The following is a 12,593-nucleotide window of genomic DNA, read 5'->3' on the forward strand; positions in this document are numbered from 1 at the left end:
AATTGTAAACAATTTTACAACACCAAGTTATAGTCCAGCAATTTTATTTTAAATTCACAAGCTTTCGGAGATTTTCTCCTTCCTCAGGCAAATGTTTCAAGATCTCCTTGAAGCCTACGCATTTATACATATTGAACAATAAAACATGGTGTTTACAGACTGCCCCTGCAACTGCCCGTTGCCAAGGCAATCACCGTGTTCAGACAGAGAGGTGTTACCTGCAGAACCTCCGAATACACATTCAACAAAAAAACAAACAGGGAAAAAAAAACAGAGAAAAAAAAACACAGAGAGAGGCAGAAACATCCGGAAGGCAGAGAGAGCCAGCAAATGACCCATTATATTAAAAACAGATAACATTTGTTCGCTGGTGGGGTAACGTGTAGCGTGACATGAACCCAAGATCCCGGTTGAGGCCGTCCTCATGGGTGCGGAACTTGGCTATCAATTTCTGCTCGACAATTTTGCGTTGTCGTGTGTCTCGAAGGCCGCCTTGGAGTACGCTTACCCGAAGGTCGGTGGATGAATGTCCATGACTGTTGAAGTGTTCCCCGACTGGGAGGGAACCCTCCTGTTTGGCGATTGTTGCGCGGTGTCCGTTCATCCGTTGTCGCAGCGTCTGCATGGTCTCGCCAATGTACCATGCTCTGGGGCATCCTTTCCTGCAACGTATGAGGTAGACAACGTTGGCTGAGTCACAGGAGTATGAACCATGCACCTGGTGGGTGGTGTCATCTCGTGTGATGGTGGTATCTGTGTCGATGATCTGGCATGTCTTGCAGAGGTTACCGTGGCAGGGTTGTGTGGCATCGTGGACGCTGTTCTCTTGAAAGCTAGGTAGTTTGCTGCGAACGATGGTCTGTTTGAGGTTGGGTGGCTGTTTAAAGGCGAGTAGTGGAGGTGTGGGGATGGCCATAGCGAGGTGTTTGTCCTCATTGATGACATGTTGAAGGCTGCGGAGAACATGGCGTAGTTTCTCCGCTCCGGGGAAGTACTGGACGACAAAGGGTACTCTGTTGGTTGCGTCCCGTGTTAGTCTCCTGAGGAGGTCTATGCGATTTTTTGCTGTGGCCCGTCGGAACTGTCGATCGATGAGTCGAGCGTCATATCCCGTTCTTACTAGGGCGTCTTTCAGCGTCTGTAGGTGTCCATCGCGTTCCTCCTCGTCTGAGCAGACCCTGTGTATTCGCAGGGCCTGTCCATAGGGGATGGCCTCTTTGACGTGGTTAGGGTGGAAGCTGGAAAAGTGGAGCATCGTGAGGTTGTCCGTGGGCTTGCGGTAGAGTGAGGTGCTGAGGTGCCCGTCTTTGATGGAGATTCGTGTGTCCAAGAAAGAAACTGATTCTGAGGAGTAGTCCATGGTGAGCTTGATGGTGGGATGGAACTTGTTGATGTTATCGTGTAGTCTCTTTAGTGATTCCTTGCCGTGGGTCCATAGAAAGAAAATGTCGTCGATGTATCTGGTGTATAGTGTTGGTTGGAGGTCTTGTGCAGTGAAGAAGTCCTGCTCGAACTTGTGCATGAAAATGTTGGCGTATTGGGGTGCGAATTTGGTCCCCATGGCTGTTCCGTGTGTTTGGGTAAAGAACTGGTTATCGAAGGTGAAGACATTGTGATCCAGGATGAAGCGGATGAGTTGTAGGATGGCTTCCGGAGATTGGCTGTTGTTGGTGTTGAGTATTGATGCTGTCGCAGCGATGCCGTCATCGTGGGGGATACTGGTGTATAGTGCCGAGACGTCCATCGTGGTGAGAAGTGTTCCTGGTTCAACTGGTCCGTGGGTACTGAGTTTTTGTAGGAAGTCTGTAGTGTCACGACAGAAGCTGGGGGTTCCCTGTACGATGGGTTTCAGGATGCCCTCGATGTATCCAGAGAGGTTCTCACACAGGGTTCCGTTGCCTGATACGATGGGACGTCCGGGTGTGTTGGCTTTGTGTATCTTTGGGAGGCAGTAGAAGTCTCCCACGCGGGGATTACGTGGGATGAGAATGCGTAGGATGCTTTGAAGGTCTGGATCGAAGGTCTTGATCAGTTTGTTGAGCTGGTGGGTGTGTTCTTTGGTCGGATCTGCGGGTAACCGTCTGTAGTGTTCCTGGTTGTCCAGTTGTCGGTATGCTTCTTTGCAATAGTCTGTTCTGTTCTGTATGACTATGGCTCCTCCTTTGTCCGCTGGTTTGATGACGATGTTGCGGTTGGTCTTGAGAGCGTTGATGGCGTTGCGTTGTGCTCGGGTGACATTCTGGACTGTCTTCTGAGTGCGGCTGATGAATCTGGCATTGACGCATTTCCTGACAGCTTGAGCATACATGTCCAGCTGAGGGCAGCGACCCTCCGGAGGAGTCCAGTTTGACTCTTTCCTCTTCGGTTGCTGTACCGCGGATCCCTCTGTCTGCTGTTCCGGATCGTCGATTGTCTCATTGGGTTCGCTGCTGAAATCTTGGGGTTTGTGGTAGAATTCCCGGAGCCTCATTCTCCTGATGAATTCCTCTGTGTCCGCCGCGAGACTAGTGGGGTCCATTTTGGTAGTGGGGCAGAAATTGAGCCCTCGGCTGAGAACTTCGATTTCGTCTGGTTGAAGGGTGTGGTCGGATAAATTGACAATAGACTTCCCTGTGGTTGCAACCGTGGTACCAGGGGAAGCTTGGTCGTTGCTGGTGGTGATGCCGAGTTTCTCAAGCTTCCTGCTCTTGGTTTTCATGTAGGCAGCGTAGTTCCGTTGCCTCGTCTGTTTGGCGGTATAACGTAGCTGGTCTGCTGTGTCCTGAGTACAGGTTGAGAGTATGGACTCTATCTTGGTTTCGAGGTTGTGGCGTCTGCTGTAGAGTTGGTGTATGAGATGGTTGCGGAGTGTGCGAGAGGTACGGCGGCAGAGTCTCTCAGCGTAATCCGAGTTGTATGTGGACTTGAGTGGGTTCGTGATCTGGAGTCCTTTCGGGATCTTGTCTGCTTTCTTGCAGCTCTGTAAAAACTTGATGTCTGTGTCTAAATGCGCGATCTTCTTGGATATCCTTTCCACTGTGAGCCGGCAGTTTGTGGTGTCGATGGTAGTCATGATGTGGAGATGCCGGTGATGGACTGGGGTTGACAATTGTAAACAATTTTACAACACCAAGTTATAGTCCAGCAATTTTATTTTAAATTCACAAGCTTTCGGAGATTTTCTCCTTCCTCAGGCAAATGTTTCAAGATCTCCTTGAAGCCTACGCATTTATACATATTGAACAATAAAACATGGTGTTTACAGACTGCCCCTGCAACTGCCCGTTGCCAAGGCAATCACCGTGTTCAGACAGAGAGGTGTTACCTGCAGAACCTCCGAATACACATTCAACAAAAAAACAAACAGGGAAAAAAAAACAGAGAAAAAAAAACACAGAGAGAGGCAGAAACATCCGGAAGGCAGAGAGAGCCAGCAAATGACCCATTATATTAAAAACAGATAACATTTGTTCGCTGGTGGGGTAACGTGTAGCGTGACATGAACCCAAGATCCCGGTTGAGGCCGTCCTCATGGGTGCGGAACTTGGCTATCAATTTCTGCTCGACAATTTTGCGTTGTCGTGTGTCTCGAAGGCCGCCTTGGAGTACGCTTACCCGAAGGTCGGTGGATGAATGTCCATGACTGTTGAAGTGTTCCCCGACTGGGAGGGAACCCTCCTGTTTGGCGATTGTTGCGCGGTGTCCGTTCATCCGTTGTCGCAGCGTCTGCATGGTCTCGCCAATGTACCATGCTCTGGGGCATCCTTTCCTGCAACGTATGAGGTAGACAACGTTGGCTGAGTCACAGGAGTATGAACCATGCACCTGGTGGGTGGTGTCATCTCGTGTGATGGTGGTATCTGTGTCGATGATCTGGCATGTCTTGCAGAGGTTACCGTGGCAGGGTTGTGTGGCGTCGTGGACGCTGTTCTCTTGAAAGCTAGGTAGTTTGCTGCGAACGATGGTCTGTTTGAGGTTGGGTGGCTGTTTAAAGGCGAGTAGTGGAGGTGTGGGGATGGCCATAGCGAGGTGTTTGTCCTCATTGATGACATGTTGAAGGCTGCGGAGAACAACCGCAACATCGTCATCAAACCAGCGGACAAAGGAGGAGCCATAGTCATACAGAACAGAACAGACTATTGCAAAGAAGCATACCGACAACTGGACAACCAGGAACACTACAGACGGTTACCCGCAGATCCGACCAAAGAACACACCCACCAGCTCAACAAACTGATCAAGACCTTCGATCCAGACCTTCAAAGCATCCTACGCATTCTCATCCCACGTAATCCCCGCGTGGGAGACTTCTACTGCCTCCCAAAGATACACAAAGCCAACACACCCGGACGTCCCATCGTATCAGGCAACGGAACCCTGTGTGAGAACCTCTCTGGATACATCGAGGGCATCCTGAAACCCATCGTACAGGGAACCCCCAGCTTCTGTCGTGACACTACAGACTTCCTACAAAAACTCAGTACCCACGGACCAGTTGAACCAGGAACACTTCTCACCACGATGGACGTCTCGGCACTATACACCAGTATCCCCCACGATGACGGCATCGCTGCGACAGCATCAATACTCAACACCAACAACAGCCAATCTCCGGAAGCCATCCTACAACTCATCCGCTTCATCCTGGATCACAATGTCTTCACCTTCGATAACCAGTTCTTTACCCAAACACACGGAACAGCCATGGGGACCAAATTCGCACCCCAATACGCCAACATTTTCATGCACAAGTTCGAGCAGGACTTCTTCACTGCACAAGACCTCCAACCAACACTATACACCAGATACATCGACGACATTTTCTTTCTATGGACCCACGGCAAGGAATCACTAAAGAGACTACACGATAACATCAACAAGTTCCATCCCACCATCAAGCTCACCATGGACTACTCCTCAGAATCAGTTTCTTTCTTGGACACACGAATCTCCATCAAAGACGGGCACCTCAGCACCTCACTCTACCGCAAGCCCACGGACAACCTCACGATGCTCCACTTTTCCAGCTTCCACCCTAACCACGTCAAAGAGGCCATCCCCTATGGACAGGCCCTGCGAATACACAGGGTCTGCTCAGACGAGGAGGAACGCGATGGACACCTACAGACGCTGAAAGACGCCCTAGTAAGAACGGGATATGACGCTCGACTCATCGATCGACAGTTCCGACGGGCCACAGCAAAAAATCGCATAGACCTCCTCAGGAGACTAACACGGGACGCAACCAACAGAGTACCCTTTGTCGTCCAGTACTTCCCCGGAGCGGAGAAACTACGCCATGTTCTCCGCAGCCTTCAACATGTCATCAATGAGGACAAACACCTCGCTATGGCCATCCCCACACCTCCACTACTCGCCTTTAAACAGCCACCCAACCTCAAACAGACCATCGTTCGCAGCAAACTACCTAGCTTTCAAGAGAACAGCGTCCACGATGCCACACAACCCTGCCACGGTAACCTCTGCAAGACATGCCAGATCATCGACACAGATACCACCATCACACGAGATGACACCACCCACCAGGTGCATGGTTCATACTCCTGTGACTCAGCCAACGTTGTCTACCTCATACGTTGCAGGAAAGGATGCCCCAGAGCATGGTACATTGGCGAGACCATGCAGACGCTGCGACAACGGATGAACGGACACCGCGCAACAATCGCCAAACAGGAGGGTTCCCTCCCAGTCGGGGAACACTTCAACAGTCATGGACATTCATCCACCGACCTTCGGGTAAGCGTACTCCAAGGCGGCCTTCGAGACACACGACAACGCAAAATTGTCGAGCAGAAATTGATAGCCAAGTTCCGCACCCATGAGGACGGCCTCAACCGGGATCTTGGGTTCATGTCACGCTACACGTTACCCCACCAGCGAACAAATGTTATCTGTTTTTAATATAATGGGTCATTTGCTGGCTCTCTCTGCCTTCCGGATGTTTCTGCCTCTCTCTGTGTTTTTTTTTCTCTGTTTTTTTTTCCCTGTTTGTTTTTTTGTTGAATGTGTATTCGGAGGTTCTGCAGGTAACACCTCTCTGTCTGAACACGGTGATTGCCTTGGCAACGGGCAGTTGCAGGGGCAGTCTGTAAACACCATGTTTTATTGTTCAATATGTATAAATGCGTAGGCTTCAAGGAGATCTTGAAACATTTGCCTGAGGAAGGAGAAAATCTCCGAAAGCTTGTGAATTTAAAATAAAATTGCTGGACTATAACTTGGTGTTGTAAAATTGTTTACAATTGTCAACCCCAGTCCATCACCGGCATCTCCACATCATGACTACCATCGACACCACAAACTGCCGGCTCACAGTGGAAAGGATATCCAAGAAGATCGCGCATTTAGACACAGACATCAAGTTTTTACAGAGCTGCAAGAAAGCAGACAAGATCCCGAAAGGACTCCAGATCACGAACCCACTCAAGTCCACATACAACTCGGATTACGCTGAGAGACTCTGCCGCCGTACCTCTCGCACACTCCGCAACCATCTCATACACCAACTCTACAGCAGACGCCACAACCTCGAAACCAAGATAGAGTCCATACTCTCAACCTGTACTCAGGACACAGCAGACCAGCTACGTTATACCGCCAAACAGACGAGGCAACGGAACTACGCTGCCTACATGAAAACCAAGAGCAGGAAGCTTGAGAAACTCGGCATCACCACCAGCAACGACCAAGCTTCCCCTGGTACCACGGTTGCAACCACAGGGAAGTCTATTGTCAATTTATCCGACCACACCCTTCAACCAGACGAAATCGAAGTTCTCAGCCGAGGGCTCAATTTCTGCCCCACTACCAAAATGGACCCCACTAGTCTCGCGGCGGACACAGAGGAATTCATCAGGAGAATGAGGCTCCGGGAATTCTACCACAAACCCCAAGATTTCAGCAGCGAACCCAATGAGACAATCGACGATCCGGAACAGCAGACAGAGGGATCCGCGGTACAGCAACCGAAGAGGAAAGAGTCAAACTGGACTCCTCCGGAGGGTCGCTGCCCTCAGCTGGACATGTATGCTCAAGCTGTCAGGAAATGCGTCAATGCCAGATTCATCAGCCGCACTCAGAAGACAGTCCAGAATGTCACCCGAGCACAACGCAACGCCATCAACGCTCTCAAGACCAACCGCAACATCGTCATCAAACCAGCGGACAAAGGAGGAGCCATAGTCATACAGAACAGAACAGACTATTGCAAAGAAGCATACCGACAACTGGACAACCAGGAACACTACAGACGGTTACCCGCAGATCCGACCAAAGAACACACCCACCAGCTCAACAAACTGATCAAGACCTTCGATCCAGACCTTCAAAGCATCCTACGCATTCTCATCCCACGTAATCCCCGCGTGGGAGACTTCTACTGCCTCCCAAAGATACACAAAGCCAACACACCCGGACGTCCCATCGTATCAGGCAACGGAACCCTGTGTGAGAACCTCTCTGGATACATCGAGGGCATCCTGAAACCCATCGTACAGGGAACCCCCAGCTTCTGTCGTGACACTACAGACTTCCTACAAAAACTCAGTACCCACGGACCAGTTGAACCAGGAACACTTCTCACCACGATGGACGTCTCGGCACTATACACCAGTATCCCCCACGATGACGGCATCGCTGCGACAGCATCAATACTCAACACCAACAACAGCCAATCTCCGGAAGCCATCCTACAACTCATCCGCTTCATCCTGGATCACAATGTCTTCACCTTCGATAACCAGTTCTTTACCCAAACACACGGAACAGCCATGGGGACCAAATTCGCACCCCAATACGCCAACATTTTCATGCACAAGTTCGAGCAGGACTTCTTCACTGCACAAGACCTCCAACCAACACTATACACCAGATACATCGACGACATTTTCTTTCTATGGACCCACGGCAAGGAATCACTAAAGAGACTACACGATAACATCAACAAGTTCCATCCCACCATCAAGCTCACCATGGACTACTCCTCAGAATCAGTTTCTTTCTTGGACACACGAATCTCCATCAAAGACGGGCACCTCAGCACCTCACTCTACCGCAAGCCCACGGACAACCTCACGATGCTCCACTTTTCCAGCTTCCACCCTAACCACGTCAAAGAGGCCATCCCCTATGGACAGGCCCTGCGAATACACAGGGTCTGCTCAGACGAGGAGGAACGCGATGGACACCTACAGACGCTGAAAGACGCCCTAGTAAGAACGGGATATGACGCTCGACTCATCGATCGACAGTTCCGACGGGCCACAGCAAAAAATCGCATAGACCTCCTCAGGAGACTAACACGGGACGCAACCAACAGAGTACCCTTTGTCGTCCAGTACTTCCCCGGAGCGGAGAAACTACGCCATGTTCTCCGCAGCCTTCAACATGTCATCAATGAGGACAAACACCTCGCTATGGCCATCCCCACACCTCCACTACTCGCCTTTAAACAGCCACCCAACCTCAAACAGACCATCGTTCGCAGCAAACTACCTAGCTTTCAAGAGAACAGCGTCCACGACGCCACACAACCCTGCCACGGTAACCTCTGCAAGACATGCCAGATCATCGACACAGATACCACCATCACACGAGATGACACCACCCACCAGGTGCATGGTTCATACTCCTGTGACTCAGCCAACGTTGTCTACCTCATACGTTGCAGGAAAGGATGCCCCAGAGCATGGTACATTGGCGAGACCATGCAGACGCTGCGACAACGGATGAACGGACACCGCGCAACAATCGCCAAACAGGAGGGTTCCCTCCCAGTCGGGGAACACTTCAACAGTCATGGACATTCATCCACCGACCTTCGGGTAAGCGTACTCCAAGGCGGCCTTCGAGACACACGACAACGCAAAATTGTCGAGCAGAAATTGATAGCCAAGTTCCGCACCCATGAGGACGGCCTCAACCGGGATCTTGGGTTCATGTCACGCTACACGTTACCCCACCAGCGAACAAATGTTATCTGTTTTTAATATAATGGGTCATTTGCTGGCTCTCTCTGCCTTCCGGATGTTTCTGCCTCTCTCTGTGTTTTTTTTTCTCTGTTTTTTTTTCCCTGTTTGTTTTTTTGTTGAATGTGTATTCGGAGGTTCTGCAGGTAACACCTCTCTGTCTGAACACGGTGATTGCCTTGGCAACGGGCAGTTGCAGGGGCAGTCTGTAAACACCATGTTTTATTGTTCAATATGTATAAATGCGTAGGCTTCAAGGAGATCTTGAAACATTTGCCTGAGGAAGGAGAAAATCTCCGAAAGCTTGTGAATTTAAAATAAAATTGCTGGACTATAACTTGGTGTTGTAAAATTGTTTACAATTGTCAACCCCAGTCCATCACCGGCATCTCCACATCATGACTACCATCGACACCACAAACTGCCGGCTCACAGTGGAAAGGATATCCAAGAAGATCGCGCATTTAGACACAGACATCAAGTTTTTACAGAGCTGCAAGAAAGCAGACAAGATCCCGAAAGGACTCCAGATCACGAACCCACTCAAGTCCACATACAACTCGGATTACGCTGAGAGACTCTGCCGCCGTACCTCTCGCACACTCCGCAACCATCTCATACACCAACTCTACAGCAGACGCCACAACCTCGAAACCAAGATAGAGTCCATACTCTCAACCTGTACTCAGGACACAGCAGACCAGCTACGTTATACCGCCAAACAGACGAGGCAACGGAACTACGCTGCCTACATGAAAACCAAGAGCAGGAAGCTTGAGAAACTCGGCATCACCACCAGCAACGACCAAGCTTCCCCTGGTACCACGGTTGCAACCACAGGGAAGTCTATTGTCAATTTATCCGACCACACCCTTCAACCAGACGAAATCGAAGTTCTCAGCCGAGGGCTCAATTTCTGCCCCACTACCAAAATGGACCCCACTAGTCTCGCGGCGGACACAGAGGAATTCATCAGGAGAATGAGGCTCCGGGAATTCTACCACAAACCCCAAGATTTCAGCAGCGAACCCAATGAGACAATCGACGATCCGGAACAGCAGACAGAGGGATCCGCGGTACAGCAACCGAAGAGGAAAGAGTCAAACTGGACTCCTCCGGAGGGTCGCTGCCCTCAGCTGGACATGTATGCTCAAGCTGTCAGGAAATGCGTCAATGCCAGATTCATCAGCCGCACTCAGAAGACAGTCCAGAATGTCACCCGAGCACAACGCAACGCCATCAACGCTCTCAAGACCAACCGCAACATCGTCATCAAACCAGCGGACAAAGGAGGAGCCATAGTCATACAGAACAGAACAGACTATTGCAAAGAAGCATACCGACAACTGGACAACCAGGAACACTACAGACGGTTACCCGCAGATCCGACCAAAGAACACACCCACCAGCTCAACAAACTGATCAAGACCTTCGATCCAGACCTTCAAAGCATCCTACGCATTCTCATCCCACGTAATCCCCGCGTGGGAGACTTCTACTGCCTCCCAAAGATACACAAAGCCAACACACCCGGACGTCCCATCGTATCAGGCAACGGAACCCTGTGTGAGAACCTCTCTGGATACATCGAGGGCATCCTGAAACCCATCGTACAGGGAACCCCCAGCTTCTGTCGTGACACTACAGACTTCCTACAAAAACTCAGTACCCACGGACCAGTTGAACCAGGAACACTTCTCACCACGATGGACGTCTCGGCACTATACACCAGTATCCCCCACGATGACGGCATCGCTGCGACAGCATCAATACTCAACACCAACAACAGCCAATCTCCGGAAGCCATCCTACAACTCATCCGCTTCATCCTGGATCACAATGTCTTCACCTTCGATAACCAGTTCTTTACCCAAACACACGGAACAGCCATGGGGACCAAATTCGCACCCCAATACGCCAACATTTTCATGCACAAGTTCGAGCAGGACTTCTTCACTGCACAAGACCTCCAACCAACACTATACACCAGATACATCGACGACATTTTCTTTCTATGGACCCACGGCAAGGAATCACTAAAGAGACTACACGATAACATCAACAAGTTCCATCCCACCATCAAGCTCACCATGGACTACTCCTCAGAATCAGTTTCTTTCTTGGACACACGAATCTCCATCAAAGACGGGCACCTCAGCACCTCACTCTACCGCAAGCCCACGGACAACCTCACGATGCTCCACTTTTCCAGCTTCCACCCTAACCACGTCAAAGAGGCCATCCCCTATGGACAGGCCCTGCGAATACACAGGGTCTGCTCAGACGAGGAGGAACGCGATGGACACCTACAGACGCTGAAAGACGCCCTAGTAAGAACGGGATATGACGCTCGACTCATCGATCGACAGTTCCGACGGGCCACAGCAAAAAATCGCATAGACCTCCTCAGGAGACTAACACGGGACGCAACCAACAGAGTACCCTTTGTCGTCCAGTACTTCCCCGGAGCGGAGAAACTACGCCATGTTCTCCGCAGCCTTCAACATGTCATCAATGAGGACAAACACCTCGCTATGGCCATCCCCACACCTCCACTACTCGCCTTTAAACAGCCACCCAACCTCAAACAGACCATCGTTCGCAGCAAACTACCTAGCTTTCAAGAGAACAGCGTCCACGACGCCACACAACCCTGCCACGGTAACCTCTGCAAGACATGCCAGATCATCGACACAGATACCACCATCACACGAGATGACACCACCCACCAGGTGCATGGTTCATACTCCTGTGACTCAGCCAACGTTGTCTACCTCATACGTTGCAGGAAAGGATGCCCCAGAGCATGGTACATTGGCGAGACCATGCAGACGCTGCGACAACGGATGAACGGACACCGCGCAACAATCGCCAAACAGGAGGGTTCCCTCCCAGTCGGGGAACACTTCAACAGTCATGGACATTCATCCACCGACCTTCGGGTAAGCGTACTCCAAGGCGGCCTTCGAGACACACGACAACGCAAAATTGTCGAGCAGAAATTGATAGCCAAGTTCCGCACCCATGAGGACGGCCTCAACCGGGATCTTGGGTTCATGTCACGCTACACGTTACCCCACCAGCGAACAAATGTTATCTGTTTTTAATATAATGGGTCATTTGCTGGCTCTCTCTGCCTTCCGGATGTTTCTGCCTCTCTCTGTGTTTTTTTTTCTCTGTTTTTTTTTCCCTGTTTGTTTTTTTGTTGAATGTGTATTCGGAGGTTCTGCAGGTAACACCTCTCTGTCTGAACACGGTGATTGCCTTGGCAACGGGCAGTTGCAGGGGCAGTCTGTAAACACCATGTTTTATTGTTCAATATGTATAAATGCGTAGGCTTCAAGGAGATCTTGAAACATTTGCCTGAGGAAGGAGAAAATCTCCGAAAGCTTGTGAATTTAAAATAAAATTGCTGGACTATAACTTGGTGTTGTAAAATTGTTTACAAAATATATATAACTTTAAAAAGGTCTCATGGACAGCTGAGCTCTGCACTTGGAAATGCTTCCTACTACGCAGAAAATCCGTTGTTTTAACATGTGACTAATCCTCTAACAAAGCTTTGCAAACCCGCTCAACACCATGGGCTGATGCGAAACTGAAATTCCGGTAACACAGAGGTGAAAT

At 50.2% G+C, this 12,593-nt stretch overlaps 1 protein-coding gene across 3 annotated transcripts in view; it reads right to left on the reverse strand.

Moving 5' to 3' along the window:
- Positions 1–12,593, reverse strand: part of LOC137332073 (ganglioside GM2 activator-like) — a 35,125-nt gene extending 22,532 nt beyond the window's left edge. For 2 of the 3 annotated variants that reach the window (XM_067995795.1, XM_067995794.1), the window contains exon 1: positions 12,412–12,593. The gene's annotated coding sequence lies outside the window, so the exon portion shown is untranslated. The remainder of the gene's footprint in view (positions 1–12,411) is intronic. The other variant, XM_067995796.1, reaches the window with a different exon arrangement.

This window comes from Heptranchias perlo, chromosome 14 (genome assembly GCF_035084215.1).
Source record: "Heptranchias perlo isolate sHepPer1 chromosome 14, sHepPer1.hap1, whole genome shotgun sequence".
Classification (NCBI taxonomy): Eukaryota; Metazoa; Chordata; class Chondrichthyes; order Hexanchiformes; family Hexanchidae; genus Heptranchias; species Heptranchias perlo.